The sequence below is a fragment of the Mesoplodon mirus genome (assembly GCF_964341445.2).
Source record: "Mesoplodon mirus genome assembly, chromosome: 5".
NCBI classification, from domain to species: Eukaryota; Metazoa; Chordata; class Mammalia; order Artiodactyla; family Ziphiidae; genus Mesoplodon; species Mesoplodon mirus.
This window is the reverse complement of record NC_138980.1, coordinates 67,895,156-67,909,326: the sequence shown is the minus strand read 5'-3', so window position 1 is coordinate 67,909,326 and position 14,171 is coordinate 67,895,156. Positions and strand designations below refer to the sequence as shown.

Here is a 14,171-nt window from a genome sequence, read left to right as displayed (position 1 = left end):
TATGGAAATGCAAGCTTTAAATGACACACTAGACCAGATAGATTTTTTTTTAAATTCCTGATTAGCAATTTTTTCTCTTTCTTTCTTTCCTTGTTTCTTTCTTTCTTCTTTCCTTCTCTCTTTCTTTCCTTTCCTCCTTCCCTCTCTCTCTCTTTATGGATGCATTGTGTCATCATTTATTTACAGGAAGCCCCAACCAGATAAATTTAATTGATATTTATAGGACATTCCATCCAAAAACAGCATATTAGGGCTTCCCTGGTGGCGCAGTTGTTAAGAATCCGCCTGCCAATGCAGGGAACACGGGTTCGAGCCCTGGTCCGGGAAGATCCCACACGCTGTGGAGCAACTAAGCCTACTGCCACAACTTCGACCCTGCACTCTGGAGCCCATGAGCCACAACTACTGAGCCCACGTGCCACAACTACTGAAGCGTGTGCGCCTAGAGCCTGTATTCCACAACAAGAAAAGACAAAACAATGAGAAACCCGCGCACTGCAATGAAGAGTAGCCCCAGCTCACTGCAACTAGAGAAAGCCCTCATGCAGCAACGAAGACCTAGCACAGCCGAAAATAAAATAAATAAATGAATAAATTTATTTTTAAAAAAACTCAGCAGATTACACTTTCTTCTCAAGTGCACATGGAACATTCTCCAGGATAGATCACATCTTAGGTCACAAATCAAGCCTCAGTAAATTTAAGAAAACTGAAATCAAATCAAGCACATTTTCTGACCACAACACTATGGGACTAGAAATCAATTACAGGGAAAAAAAACGTAAAAAACACAAACACATGGAGGATAAACAATACATTACTAAATAACCAACAGATCACTGAAGAATTCAGAGGAAATCAAAAAATACCTAGAGACAAATTACAACAAAAAAACGATGATCAAAAACCTATGGGATGCAGCAAAAGCAGTTCTAAGAGGGAAGTTTATAGCAATAAAGCCTACCTCAAGAAACAAGAAAAATCTCAAATAAACAATCTAACCTTACACCTAAAGGAACTAGAGAAAGAAGAACAAACACAACCCAAGTTATCAGAAGGAAAGAAATCATAAAGATCAGAGCAGAAATAAATGAAACAGAAACAAAGAAAACAATAGCAAAGATCAATAAAACTAAAAGCTGGTTCTTTGAGAAGATAAACAAACTTGATAAATCATTAGCCAGACTAATCAAGAAAAACAGGGAGGGCTTCCCTGGTGGCGCAGTGGTTCAGAGTCTGCCTGCTAATGCAGGGGACACGGGTTTGAGCACTGGTCTGGGAGGATCCCACATGCTGCAGAGCGGCTGGGCCCGTGAGCCACAACTACTGAGCCTACGTGTCTGGAGCCTGTGCTCCACAACAAGAGAGGCCGCAATAGTGAGGGGCCCGCGCACCACAATGAAGAGTGGCCCCCGCTTGCCACCACTGGAGAAAGCGCTAACACAGAAATGAAGACCCAACACAGCAAAAATTAATTAATTAATAAACTCCTACCCCCAACATCTACTTTAAAAAAAAAAAAAAGAAAAACAGGGAGAGGACTCAAATCAATAAAATTAGAAATGAAAAAGGAGAAGTTACAACAGACACCACAGAAATACAAAGCATCCTAAGAGACTACAAGCAACTCTATGCCAATAAAATGGACAACGTGGAAGAAATGGACAAATTCTTAGAAAGGTATAAGCTTCCAAGACTGAGCTAGGAAGAAATAGAAAATATGAACAGACCAATCACAAGTAATGAAATTGAAACTGTGACTAAAAATCTTCCAACAAACAAAAGTCCAGGACCAGACAGCTTCACAGGTGAATTCGATCAAACATTTAGAGAAGAGCTAACAGCCATCCTTCTCAAACTCTTCCAAAAAATTGCAGAGGAAGGAACTCTTCTAAACTCATTCTATGAGGCCACCATCACCCTGATACCAAAACCAGACAAAGATACTACAAAAAAAGAAAATTATAGACCAATATCACTGATGAATATAGATGCAAAAATCCTGAACAAAATACTAGCAAACAGTATCCAACAACACATTAAAAGGCTCATACACCATGATCAAGTGGGATTTATCCCAGGGATGCAAGGATTCTACAATATATGCAAATCAATCAATGTGATACACCATATTAACAAATTGAAGAATAAAAGCCATATGATCATCTCAACAGATGCAGATAAAGCTTCTGACAAAATTCAACACCCATTTATGATAAAAACTCGTCAGCAAGTTGGCATAGAGGGAACCTACCTCAACATAATAAAGGCCATATATGACAAAACCACAGCAAACATCATTCTCAATGGTGAAAAACTGAAAGCATTTCCTCTAAGATCAGGAACAAGACAAGGATGTCCACACTCGCCACTATTATTCAACATAGTTTTGGAAGTCCTAGCCACGGCTATCAAAGAAGAAAAAGAAATAAAAGGAATCCAAGTTGGAAAAGAAGAAGTAAAACTGTCACTGTTTGCAGATGACATGATACTATACATAGAGAATCCTAAAGATGCCACCAGAAAACTACTAGAGCTAATCAATGAATTTGGTAAAGTTGCAGGATACAAAATTAATGCACAGAAATTCTTGCATTCCTATACACTAATGATGAAAAATCTGAAAGAGAAATTAAGGAAACACTCCCATTTACCACTGCAATAAAAAGAATAAAATACCTAGGAATAAACCTACCTAGGGAGACAAAAGACCTGTATGCAGAAAACTGTAAGACACTGATGAAAGAAATTAAAGATGATACCAACAGATGGAGAGATATACCATGTTCTTGGATTAGAAGAATCAATATTGTGAAAATGACTATACTACCCAAAGCAATCTACAGATTCAGTGCAATCGCTATCAAATTACCAATGGCATTTTTTACAGAACTAGAACAAAAAAATCTTAAAATTTGTATGGAGACACAAAAGACCCTGACTAGCCAAAGCAGTCTTGAGGGAAAAAAAAACGGAGCTGGAGGAATCAGACTCCCTGACTTCAGACTATACTAGAGTGCTATAGTAATCAAGACAGTATGGTACTGGCACAATAACAGAAATATAGATCAATGGAACAGGATAGAAAGCCCAGAGACAAACCCAAGCACCTATGGTCAACTAATCTATGACAAAGGAGGCAAGGATATACAATGGAGAAAAGACAGTCTCTTCAATAAGTGGTGCTGGGAAAACTGGATAGAAAGCCCAGAGACAAACCCAAGCACCTATGGTCAACTAATCTATGACAAAGGAGGCAAGGATATACAATGGAGTAAAGACAGTCTCTTCAATAAGTGGTGCTGGGAAAACTGGACAGTTACATGTAAAAGAATGAAATTAAAACACTCCCAAACACCATACACAAAAATAAACTCAAAAAGGATTAAAGACCTAAATGTAAGATCGGACACTATAAAACTCTTAGAGGAAAACATAGGAAGAACACTCTTTGACATAAATCACAGCAAGATCTCTTTTGATCCACCTCCTAGAGTAATGGAAATAAAAACAAACAAAAACAAATGAGACCTAATGAAACTTAAAAGCTTTTGCAAAGCAAAGGAAACTACAAACAAGGCGAAAAGACAACCCTCAGAATGGGAGAAAATATTTGCAAATGAATCAACAAAGGATTAATCTCCAAAATATATAAACATCTCATGCAGCTCAATATTAAAAAAACAAACAACCCAATCCAAAAATGGGCAGAAGACCTAAATAGACATTTCTCCAAAGAAGACATACAGATGGCCAAGAAGCACAAGAAAAGTTGCTCAATATCACTAATTATTAGAGAAATGCAAATCAAAACTACAATGAGGTATCACCTCACACCAGTTAGAATGGGCATCATCAGAAAATCTACAAACAACAAATGCTGGAGAGGTTGTGGAGAAAAGGGAACCCTCTTGCACTGTTGGTGGGAATGTAAACTGATACAGCCACTATGGAGAACAGTACGGAGGTTCCTTAAAAAACTAAAAATAGAACTACCATATGACCCAGCAATCCCACCACTGGGTATATACCCAGAGAAAACCATAATTCAAAAAGACACATGTACCCCAATGTTCACTGCAGCACTATTTACAATAGCCAGGTCATGGAAGCAACCTAAATGCCCATCGACAGACGAATGGATTAAGAAGATGTGGTACATATATTTAATGGAATATTATTCAGCCATGAAAAGGAATGAAATTGGGTCATTTGTAGAGACGTGGATAGAGACTGTCATACAGAGTGAAGTAAGTCATAAAAAGAAAAACAAATATCGTATGTTAATGCATATGTGTGGAACCTAGAAAAATGGTACAGATAAACTGGTTTGCAGGGCAGAAATAGAGACACAGATGTAGAGAACAAACGTATAGACACAAGGGGGGGAAAGTGGCGTGGGGGTGGGGGTGGTGGGATGAATTAGGAGATTGGGATTGACATATATACAGTAATATGTATAAAATGGATAACTAATAAGAACCTGCTGTATAAAAAAATAAAATTCAAAAATTCAAAAAAAAAAAAAAAGAATGCTTTCAGTCAAGACAGCCAGCAAGCAGACCTCTTAAACATACCCCTTCCCGTTTCTGTGTAGATATGACACGTGACATGGGCTAAACATCAGACACTACCCAAAGGCTCCAATTTCTAGACCAGGAACACCTGGGCTCAGCTGTGAGCAAGGCCAAGGAGGCACCAGAGAAGCAAATGTAAAGAATAAATTCAATTCCTGCCTCTTTGGAGAAGTCCAAGTAAAAATATCCCTCCTACCTCCACCCATATTCCATTTCTTTCTGAATCTCTTAACATCATTAGGCTTTGAGGCAGACAGTATGGAATAACTTCAGAAAGGGACAAACAACTTCTGCTCTGAATTACTAAGAACATCAATAAGCAAAAAATAAACATCATTCTTACTAATCCTCACGCTTACAAACATCTAATGGCCAAGGAGTTTACTGGGCCTGCTACACCCATTTGTTTATACCCTGTACATAACATGCTCAGTGATCAGAAACAGCTCTGCTGGTTGGAAAATGGAACTAGTAAGGACAAATCCACAGCTCTGACCTTCCTAAAAGCCAGCTAGCTCCAATCTTTCCAAGACAGCCATTAGCTAGAGCCAGCCATCTCATAAGAGGCCCAAACAGGAGAGGGTAACAAAGGCACTATCCCTAAGGCATCTGCAACATGTAAGACGTCACTCAGTGACCTCTTCAACAGCAGGAACTCTCTTTTCACAACATTTTTCATTGGGCTTGGCACCTACTAGGGCCTTGAGAAAATAAGTTGAATGGTTGATTATCCTGCTGATGATTGCAGACTCTTGAGGAGTGGGGATGGGCAGCAGAGTCAACAAAAATAGTTCTAGAATCAGAACTGGATTTAAAGACTGACTACACCAAACTTTTTGACCTTGACCAAATCACTTCATTAAGCTTCAGTTACTTCATCTGTAAAATGGGGATAATACCAACTATCTTACAAGGTTGATGTGAGGACTGAATGAGACAATATTCTCCTGCTTTCACTAGTTTGGTGTTTGAGGTGTTGAAAAAGCTTATGGTAACAGGTGGAAGTTCTAGATAGAAAACAAGCCTTGATGACTGTATGAGTGAGACAATATAGGATAAGACTATGCATTCTCAATGAGGGCAAAATCATCCCCAAAGGGGTGAAAACTGATTCTTGGGGAAGAAAAAATCTTAGATATTACAACAGTTTGTGGCCCTCCAAAGAGCCATAGTACATAATCAGATACACAGTACATCTGTGGTATTAAAATTCCACTGACTGGAGGCAGGGGGGCAATTAGGGGAAAAAATGTCTCAAAAGGTGCTAATGAAAAAAGGTTGAGAAACACTTGATTAGATGTCCAAAAGGACAACCCAGTTTCCTCAAGAACCTGGTCATACTGGCACCCTAATCTTGCACTTCCAGCCTCCAGAACTGTTGGAAATAAGTGCTTGTTACTTAAACCACCCAATCTATGGTATTCTGTTATAGCAGCCCATAATTGACTAAGTCACTTCTCAATGCCTCAAATAGTGCCTAGGACACTATTAGGAGAATGAGGGCAGACATGGTCAGCCAACATAACCACACCCTTGTCTATCAGTCTGGGCTAAACATAGTTCAGTTGCTCTTGGATTCTCACTATCTCCAAGGTAGAAAATTGCACAAGTGAGGATGTTTACAGGTTTACACAAGTTTACAGGTGTAAACTCTTCACAAATCAGGAAAATACTGACAGGTGCTTCACATGTGTCCTGAGCAGCTTGACTCTTTTATGAGGTTTTTATCCCAAAGACTAACTCAATTACTGTTGAAGCTAGTAATCAGGGGTTACCGACAGCCCCACCTGAATGATAACAGGCTATCCTCCTCCCCTACTCAGCAGTAAAACCCTTGGTGAAAGTAAATAAAGAAAAGGGCAGGATATTCCTTTCTTATAATTAAAATAAGAAGCTCTATGTTATGGAAGACTAAGGCTTGTAGCTTAAAGCCGACTCAGAGAAGGATAAAGCATTCATCCTTGCTCAGAAAGAGAAAAGATTAGCTCCACAAGGACAGGTCTCCAAATTGATACCAAATCCAGGCATTAGAGACTCCTGTGCTACAGAGCGTGATCTAAGCACCAGCTGAGGCCCCGGAGAAAAATCCCCAGGAATCCACAACCAAGGGGCTGGCATTGTAAGAATGTTCAGATTAGCTCTCCTGAAAAGAGGCTTACTCCAAGAAACTGGCAGATGGCCTCCACAGCACATCTTCACTCAGGAAAGGACAGAAAATGAATGAAAAATAGAACTACCATACGACCCAGCAATCCCACTACTGGGCATATACCCTGAGAAAACCATAATTCAAAAAGAGTCATGTACCACAATGTTCATTGCAGCTCTATTTACAACGCCAGGACACGGAAGCAACCTAAGTGTCCATCAACAGATGAATGGATAAAGAAGATGTGGCACATACATAAGATGGAATGTTACTCAGCCATAAAAAGAAACGAAATTGAGTGATTTGTAGTGAGCTGGATGGACCTAGAGTCTGTCATACACAGTGAAGTCAGAAAGAGAAAAACAAATACCGAACTGGGAGATTGGGATTGACATGTATACACTGATGTGTATAAAATGGATGACTAATAAGAACCTGCTGTATAAAGAAATAAATAAAATTAAAAAAAAAAACAACCCTATCATGAGTACCATTAACTGAGACCACTCCCTGGCTCTACATTTCCTGAACTATAAAACGGGTGTAAGAATATCTACACCCCCCAAAAAAAAAAAAAAAAAGAAAGAAAAGGAAAAAGAATACCCTATGCTGGGCCTCCCTGGTGGCGCAGTGGTTGAGAGTCCGCCTGCCGATGCAGGGGATACGGGTTCGTGCCCCGGTCTGGGAGGATCCCATATGCCGCGGAGCGGCTGGGCCCGTGAGCCGTGGCCGCTGGGCCTGCGCGTCCAGAGCCTGTGCTCCGCAACGGGAGAGGCCACAACAGTGAGAGGCCCGCATACCAAAAAAAAAAAAAAAAAAAAAAAAAGAATACCCTATGCTAACACATATATATGGAATCTTTAAAAAAAAATGGTTCTGAAGAACCTAGGGGCAGGACAAGAAGAAAGACAGAGACGTACAGAATGGACTTGAGGACATGGGGATGGGGAAGGGTAAGCTGGGACGAAGTGAGAGAGTGGCATGGACATATATACACTACCAAATGTAAAACAGCTAGTGGGAAACAGCCGCATAGCACAGGGAGATCAGCTCTATGCTTTGTGACCACCTAGAGGGGTGGGAAAGGGAGGGTGGGAAGGAGACGCAAGAGGAAGGGGATATGGGGATATATGTATACATATAACTGATTCACTTTGTTATACAGCAACATTGTAAAGCAATTATACTCCAATAAAGATGTTAAAAAAAAGAAAATGAATGAAGAAAAAGACAGGAGGCAGGATGAGAAGGTCAAAGCATGAATCCACAAACATAAATGAAATAACAATTAGAAGGCATCCACCTACTTGGAAAAAGGCACAACTTGCCTTTACAAACGCTCCTTTTTGAATATTCTCATTTATAGCAAATTTCATTCTTTGAGGGTGAAAACAGTTATTGCATTCCTATGTCCCAAGAGCTTTCATATGTACTACCTCATTTAACCACTCTTTAAAATATTATTCCCATTTTTATCCATTGGAAAAACCAACCCTAAGAGGTGAAATAACTTGTCCAAGGTCATATGGCTAATAAGAAACAGATTCAGAATCAAAACTCATGTTCAGGGGCTTGCCTGGTGGCGCAGTGGTTAAGAATCCACCTGCCAATGCAGGAGACACGGGTTCGAGCCCTGGTCCGAGAAGATCCCACATGCCGTGGAGCAACTAAGCCCGTGCACCACAACTACTGAGCCTGCGCTCTAGAGCCCACGCGCCACAATTACTGAGCCCGTGCGCCACAACTACTGAAGCCCGCGCGCCTAGAGCCCGTGCTCCACAACAAGAGAAGCCACCACTGCAGTGAGAAGCCCGCACACTGCAATGAAGAGTAGCCCCTGCTCGCCGCAACTAGAGAAAGCCCGCGCTCAGCAACGAAGACCCAACATAGCCAAAAGTAAATAAATTAATTAATTTAAAAAAAACTCATGTTCAGGGAATTCCCTGCCAGTCCAGCGGTTAGGACTCTGCCCTTTCACTGCCGAGGGCCCAGGTGCAATCCTGCTAGGGGAACTAAGACTCCACAACCCTCGCTGCGTGGCCAAAAAAAAAAAACTCATGTTCACCACTAGGTCCACTTCAAATGAACCGTTAATTCATCTGAAGTCAAGGGACAAGATTGCTTACCCATGCCATTTGGGATTTAAAAAAAAAAAGTATGGTATCATGTATTAATGAAACTGATCTCTCATATGGTTCAAAAATGTCTCTGTCAGAGTTGGATTTTCAAAACTACTTTGTACAAAGGCCATATCCAAAAAGAATTTTTTTTATATGGGAATTCCCTGGCAGTCCAGTGTTTAAGACTCCACACTTCCAATGCAGGGGACACAGGTTCGATCCGGGGTCAGGAAACTAAAATGCCATATGACGGGTGGTGCAGCCAAAAAAAACAAAAACAAAGGCCATATCACTTAAGTGATGCCACCCTCAACCCCCTCCACTTGCACCTACACATACCATTCTAAAGGAGAACAAGAGACTCAGTGAGAATTAAGTTCTGGCATGTTTATTTCAAACCCTTTTTTTTAACTTTCAGTTTCACTTCATTATCCTTTTCTCGGGTCAATGAAACACACCAGGACTCAAAATTGGCCTCTGCAGAGAACAGCTCGTATTCAAAGACAGCAGGAAAGGTGAAGAAAGCAGGAATCACAGAACAAGGCAATTTCTCATTCCTGAGCTACCACATCCCTACTAACATACTCCCCAATCCCATCGTCTGTAATATGGGGGCAATAAGTCTTTTCTGTTGCCAATTTCATCAGAACAGCACATGTATTAATTAGCTGATAAAATTCACCGAACACCCAAAAGAAAGGTAAAAATAAATTTGGTGTGGCAACACCTTTAAAACCCAAGGTCCATGTTCTCAGCTGAAGCCACAGAGCAAGTCCTGCTATCCAATCTCCAAATCTGGCTATAGTTTTATCATAAAGGAAAAGAGCTTGGGTAGGTTGGGAGATAAAAAGACACAAATACAAAACACATCTTTCACACTGTCAAAACAAACACTATGTTTATAAAAATCAATTTCTTCTCTTAGCAAACATGGAGGATTCATTCTTTACCTGCCTACCTAGTCTGGGTTTAATCTAACCCCCTCAATCCCCCAAAGCAGTTTGCCTTTTTGTTTTGTTTTATTTAGGCCGGAAAGCCAGCTGGACTTGAATCAAGGCCAAGCATTTAAAAATATTAGAAAATTGATCTTACATATGAATCATATTTTTTAAATTATTATTTTTTAAGGCATCAAACAGCCCTCTAGCTCCTCTAGGGCAAAGGAAGCCCCCACTGGCCTCTTAGGTGTTGGGCATTTCCTGACTCCTTGTTTTTCCCACATGGGGCTCATATTTCAAATGATTTTCTCCTGCCTTCTTTAGCAGAGAATTTCAAAGCGAGGATTTCAGGACCACCTAAATCAGAACCACCTGGGAAGGACTGCAGGTGCCCATGCCCCACTTTACCCAAAATTCCTGTAAGTAAAACCCAGGGATATGCACAACCTTCTGGGTGATTTGTAACACACCCAAGTCTCTAACCCCTACTTTAAAGGCAAGTATTTCATCTACCAGGGCAAAGGATAACACAAGACAGGAGTGGATATACGACGCGGGTAGGGCTCAATTCCACATGAAGAGACACCAGAATGTCAACACTGGAGCAGCTGGACAAATGCAGAAACTGAGGCCGGGAAAAGGGAACAGGGAAGGGAACTAAAACAGATGCGAAGCCAAAAGCCCGTCTCGGATGCCCACTGCCTCATCTCCTGGCCTTTAAGCACGGTTACGGGAGACGTTTTGAGAGGGACAAGTAGGGAAGGCAGCCTTGGGCTGAGAGGCCCCGTCTGCGGAAACCAGTGAGGAGCCCAGAGCCCCCTTGTACGTCCCGCTTCGCAGACACTAGGGGGGCGATATGTAGGGACCCCACAACAGTGCTGGGAAGGCGCCAGGGCCTCTGGCGGGAGGAGACCCGGGCAGCGCCCTGAGCCCCCAGCCCAGGCCCAGGGCCGGGCGGCCCTCACCGCCCCTACCTTCGGCTTCCCGCCCGGCAGCCGAGGGGCAGACACAACCCCCACAATTCCAGGCGGCCGCAGCGGCAACCAGCTCCCCGTACGCAGACGCAGCGGCCACCGTCAGAAGCCGTGAGCGCGCGACTATTATGTCACTTGCCTCCTCGCCCAACTGTCTTCTTCCAAACAGCGTACAGCCGCCTCTCTCCCTTTCCCGCAATCGGAGTTGTCAGCCCCACCCCTCCCGGCTTCTGTTAAGTCCCGCCCCCTAGCGTCTATCTGAGCAAACCTCCTGGAACTTATTTACCCCAGTATCCCTCCGCCAGCGTGAGGTACCCGCGGGCCTGGTTTTGTTCCTAAACCACAGCTTAACTTCTTTCTAGCGGAAGGATCATCAGAAAAAAGTGAGAGGTGGTACTGCCCTCGTGGTCCAGGGGTTAAGACTCCGGGCTTCCACTGCAGGGTACAAGGGTTCGATTCCTGGTTGAGGAAATAAGATTCCCACAAGACGCATAGTGCGGCCAAAAAGAAACCAGAGGTGGTAGGGAGTAAAAAATCAAACTGGCGTGACTCAGTTGGGATAAAGCAATAAGGAGTCTGAAGCAATAAACAGTCCTTAGAAAATTTATGCAGAAGAGGGCACCTGCAAGTCACCTACTTTATCTACTTATGTAATGTGTGAATTGACAACGACCAATTATTTTAAAAATAAAAGCCACCAGCAGCTCTAATTCCGTTCTACCACTGAATCTTATTTATATATGCCAGGTGTTGCGTATACATTATATTTACTTCTTATAACGTTTTTATTTTTAATTTTTGGCTGCATTGGATCTTTATTGCTGAACATGGGCTTTCTCTAGTTGCGGTGAGTGGGAGCTACTCTTTGTTGCAGTGCACGGGCTTCTCGTTGCGATGGCTTCTCTCGTTGTGGAGCATGGGCTCTAGGCGTGCGGCCTTCAGTAGTTGTGGCTCGCGGGCTCTAGGGCACAGGCTCAGTTGTTGTGGCGCACGGGCTTAGTTGCTCTGCAGCATGTGGGATCTCCCTGGGCCAGGGCTCAAACCCATGTTCCCTGCATTGGCAGGCGGATTCTTAACCACTGCACCACCAGGGAAGCCCCTCATAACTTCTTAAGATCAGAACTGTCACCCCCTTTTTATAGATAGGGAAGCTGTGGCTCAAAGAGGTTGAAAGACTTATACAAGTTCATACAGTCCGAAAGTGCTATAACTGGGAATTTAAGTCAGAGAAAGGATAATCTAAACAATAAGAGCAAACAATCAACCTATCTGTTTAGTTACTTTCCCTTTTCCATGTATTATGTGAGCTTCTAGCAGTTAATCTACTTTCTTGATTATGTTTACTTCAAGCAGATCGAAGATTGACTTCACAACCATGAACAAACTTTGGTTAGTAGCCTGGAAAGAGAGAACAAGCCCCTAGGCTTCAGTGAGTAGTGCCACTTTATTAGAAAAACCTACATAAGATATTTCCCTGGGACTGGGTGGGAAAGGACAGGGAACAGCTCACTTTTCCCATGGAACACCCAGGAGGCTGGTGAGAATAGCTGGGCCCAGGAATAATTCTAGTTTGTGTCGCTGCCTAGTACCATGAGGACAGATAATAAATGTTCAACAAGTATTTACTGCATCAGTGGTACATTGCATAGTGAACATATAAATTACAATTGAGCCTGACACAAGTTATAAAAAAGATATTAATAAAGTACTACAAGAGTAAGATGCTTAAAAATAGAATAACTCAAATCTCAGAATTCTTACTTAAATGCATGAGCCAAGAGAAGAGTCCAGCTGGACACAGAGCTGCCAACACTCACAGGAGCATGGCTTCCTTCTTGGGACAGATCTAACCAGTTCAAATATGTACAGAAGGAAAATTCTGTGTCCCCCCAATCCCCAAACCTCTAAAAGCCCTGATTGAGAACCCCTTCCCAGGGGAACTAGCTCCAAGCTCAAGCCTATTGAGCTGCTAAAATCAGAGTGCAGGGCTGGGCCTAAGCAGCTTGCCTCTACTCTCGTGGCCCCCAAACAAGGAGGACCACTGTAAAGGTGGAAAGTTTGAAATCCAAGGATCAGATTGGGTGGTGGGATCACGTTGGTCTCTTCTCTGTTTCCCTGTATTACTCTTGGAATTGAGCAGAAATAAGTTTTAAATTTCCTTTTCAATAAGTAAACAACAACTAAAAAGCCTTCTGTCCCTTACAGCTCTGTTGGAGAGCTTCCAAGTTCCCTCTTCCACTCCCCAGAAGAGCAAAACCTTGGAAAGGTAAAGAGCCTGGGGAACCACCTTCAACCTTGCCACCATCAATTAAAGGAAACCACAGCACCCACCCCCAGAGCCCTGGCTAGGCAGAGATTTATATGATCAATCTGGCCTACCTCAACAAGCAAAATGTATGAATAGATCATTTCTCCTCTGATCAAACTTTCTCAATTAATCTCTGACAAGCCTGATACCCAGTTGTGTGAAAGCATTCCTGGCATCAGGAATTGGCTCCCTGCTCTCTCTGGATGGCCCTAGAATGTTGAGTGTGGGGAGCCAGAGCCCTAGCTCTCTGTCTCACCACCCTATTGTCCTGCCCCCTCCTCTCTGTGTACCCCCCAATCCCAGCTCTCACCATACACTTTATTTTTTTTAATTTATTTAATTTATTTATTTATTTGGTTGCAGCAGGTCTTAGTTGCAGCAGGTGGGCTCCTTAGCTGTGGCATACAAACTCTTAGTTGCCATGCATGTGGGATCTAGTTCCCTGGCCAGGGATCAAACCCCGGGCCCCCTGCATTGGGAACATGGAGTCTTAACCACTGTGCCACCAGGGAAGTCCCTCACCATACACTTTAAATCCTGCTGCCAGGAATCACTTCTGAACTCCAGACATTTTATTTACTTGAACATGAGTACCATGCTACATGCGGTGAGGATACATCTCTGATACTATCCCACCTGTTCTTACCCTTAAAGAGCTCAGAGTCAGAAGAGAGACACAGAAATGTAAACAGATCAAATCAACACAGTCCAGCAAGGGCCATAAAACAGAAATTTTAACAAAGAGCTATAAGTTCACACTGCTGTCTATCTGTCCAGATCCCTTATGTGAATAAAACTTTTTCACATTCATCATCTTGTTTGCTTCAGACAGCCCTATGAGGCAGATGGGGCCAATTTTTATCCCCATTTTACAAATAAAAGAAAAACTCTTCTCTCTGAACTCTTCAGAGCTGTGCTGTCCTACACAGTAGCCAATAGCCACATGCAGTATTTAGATTTAAATTAATTAAAATTAAATAAAATTTTAAGTTCAGTTTCTTAGTCACACCAGTCACATTTCAAGTGCTCAAGAGCCACATGTGGCTAATGTCTACCATATTGGACAGTGCAGATTATGAAACATTTCCATCATCGCTAAAAGCTC

At 42.3% G+C, this 14,171-nt stretch overlaps 1 protein-coding gene across 6 annotated transcripts in view; it reads right to left on the bottom strand.

Annotated features, from left to right (window-relative positions):
* Positions 1 to 14,171, bottom strand: part of SIL1 (SIL1 nucleotide exchange factor) — a 301,233-nt gene that overhangs the window by 241,434 nt on the left and 45,628 nt on the right. Inside the window, exon 1 of one of the 6 annotated variants that reach the window (XM_082621615.1) lies at positions 10,898 to 10,978. The exons of 2 other annotated variants lie outside the window; for them this stretch is intronic. The gene's annotated coding sequence lies outside the window, so the exon portion shown is untranslated. 3 more of the 6 variants (XM_082621612.1, XM_082621613.1, XM_082621617.1) reach the window with 3 other exon arrangements.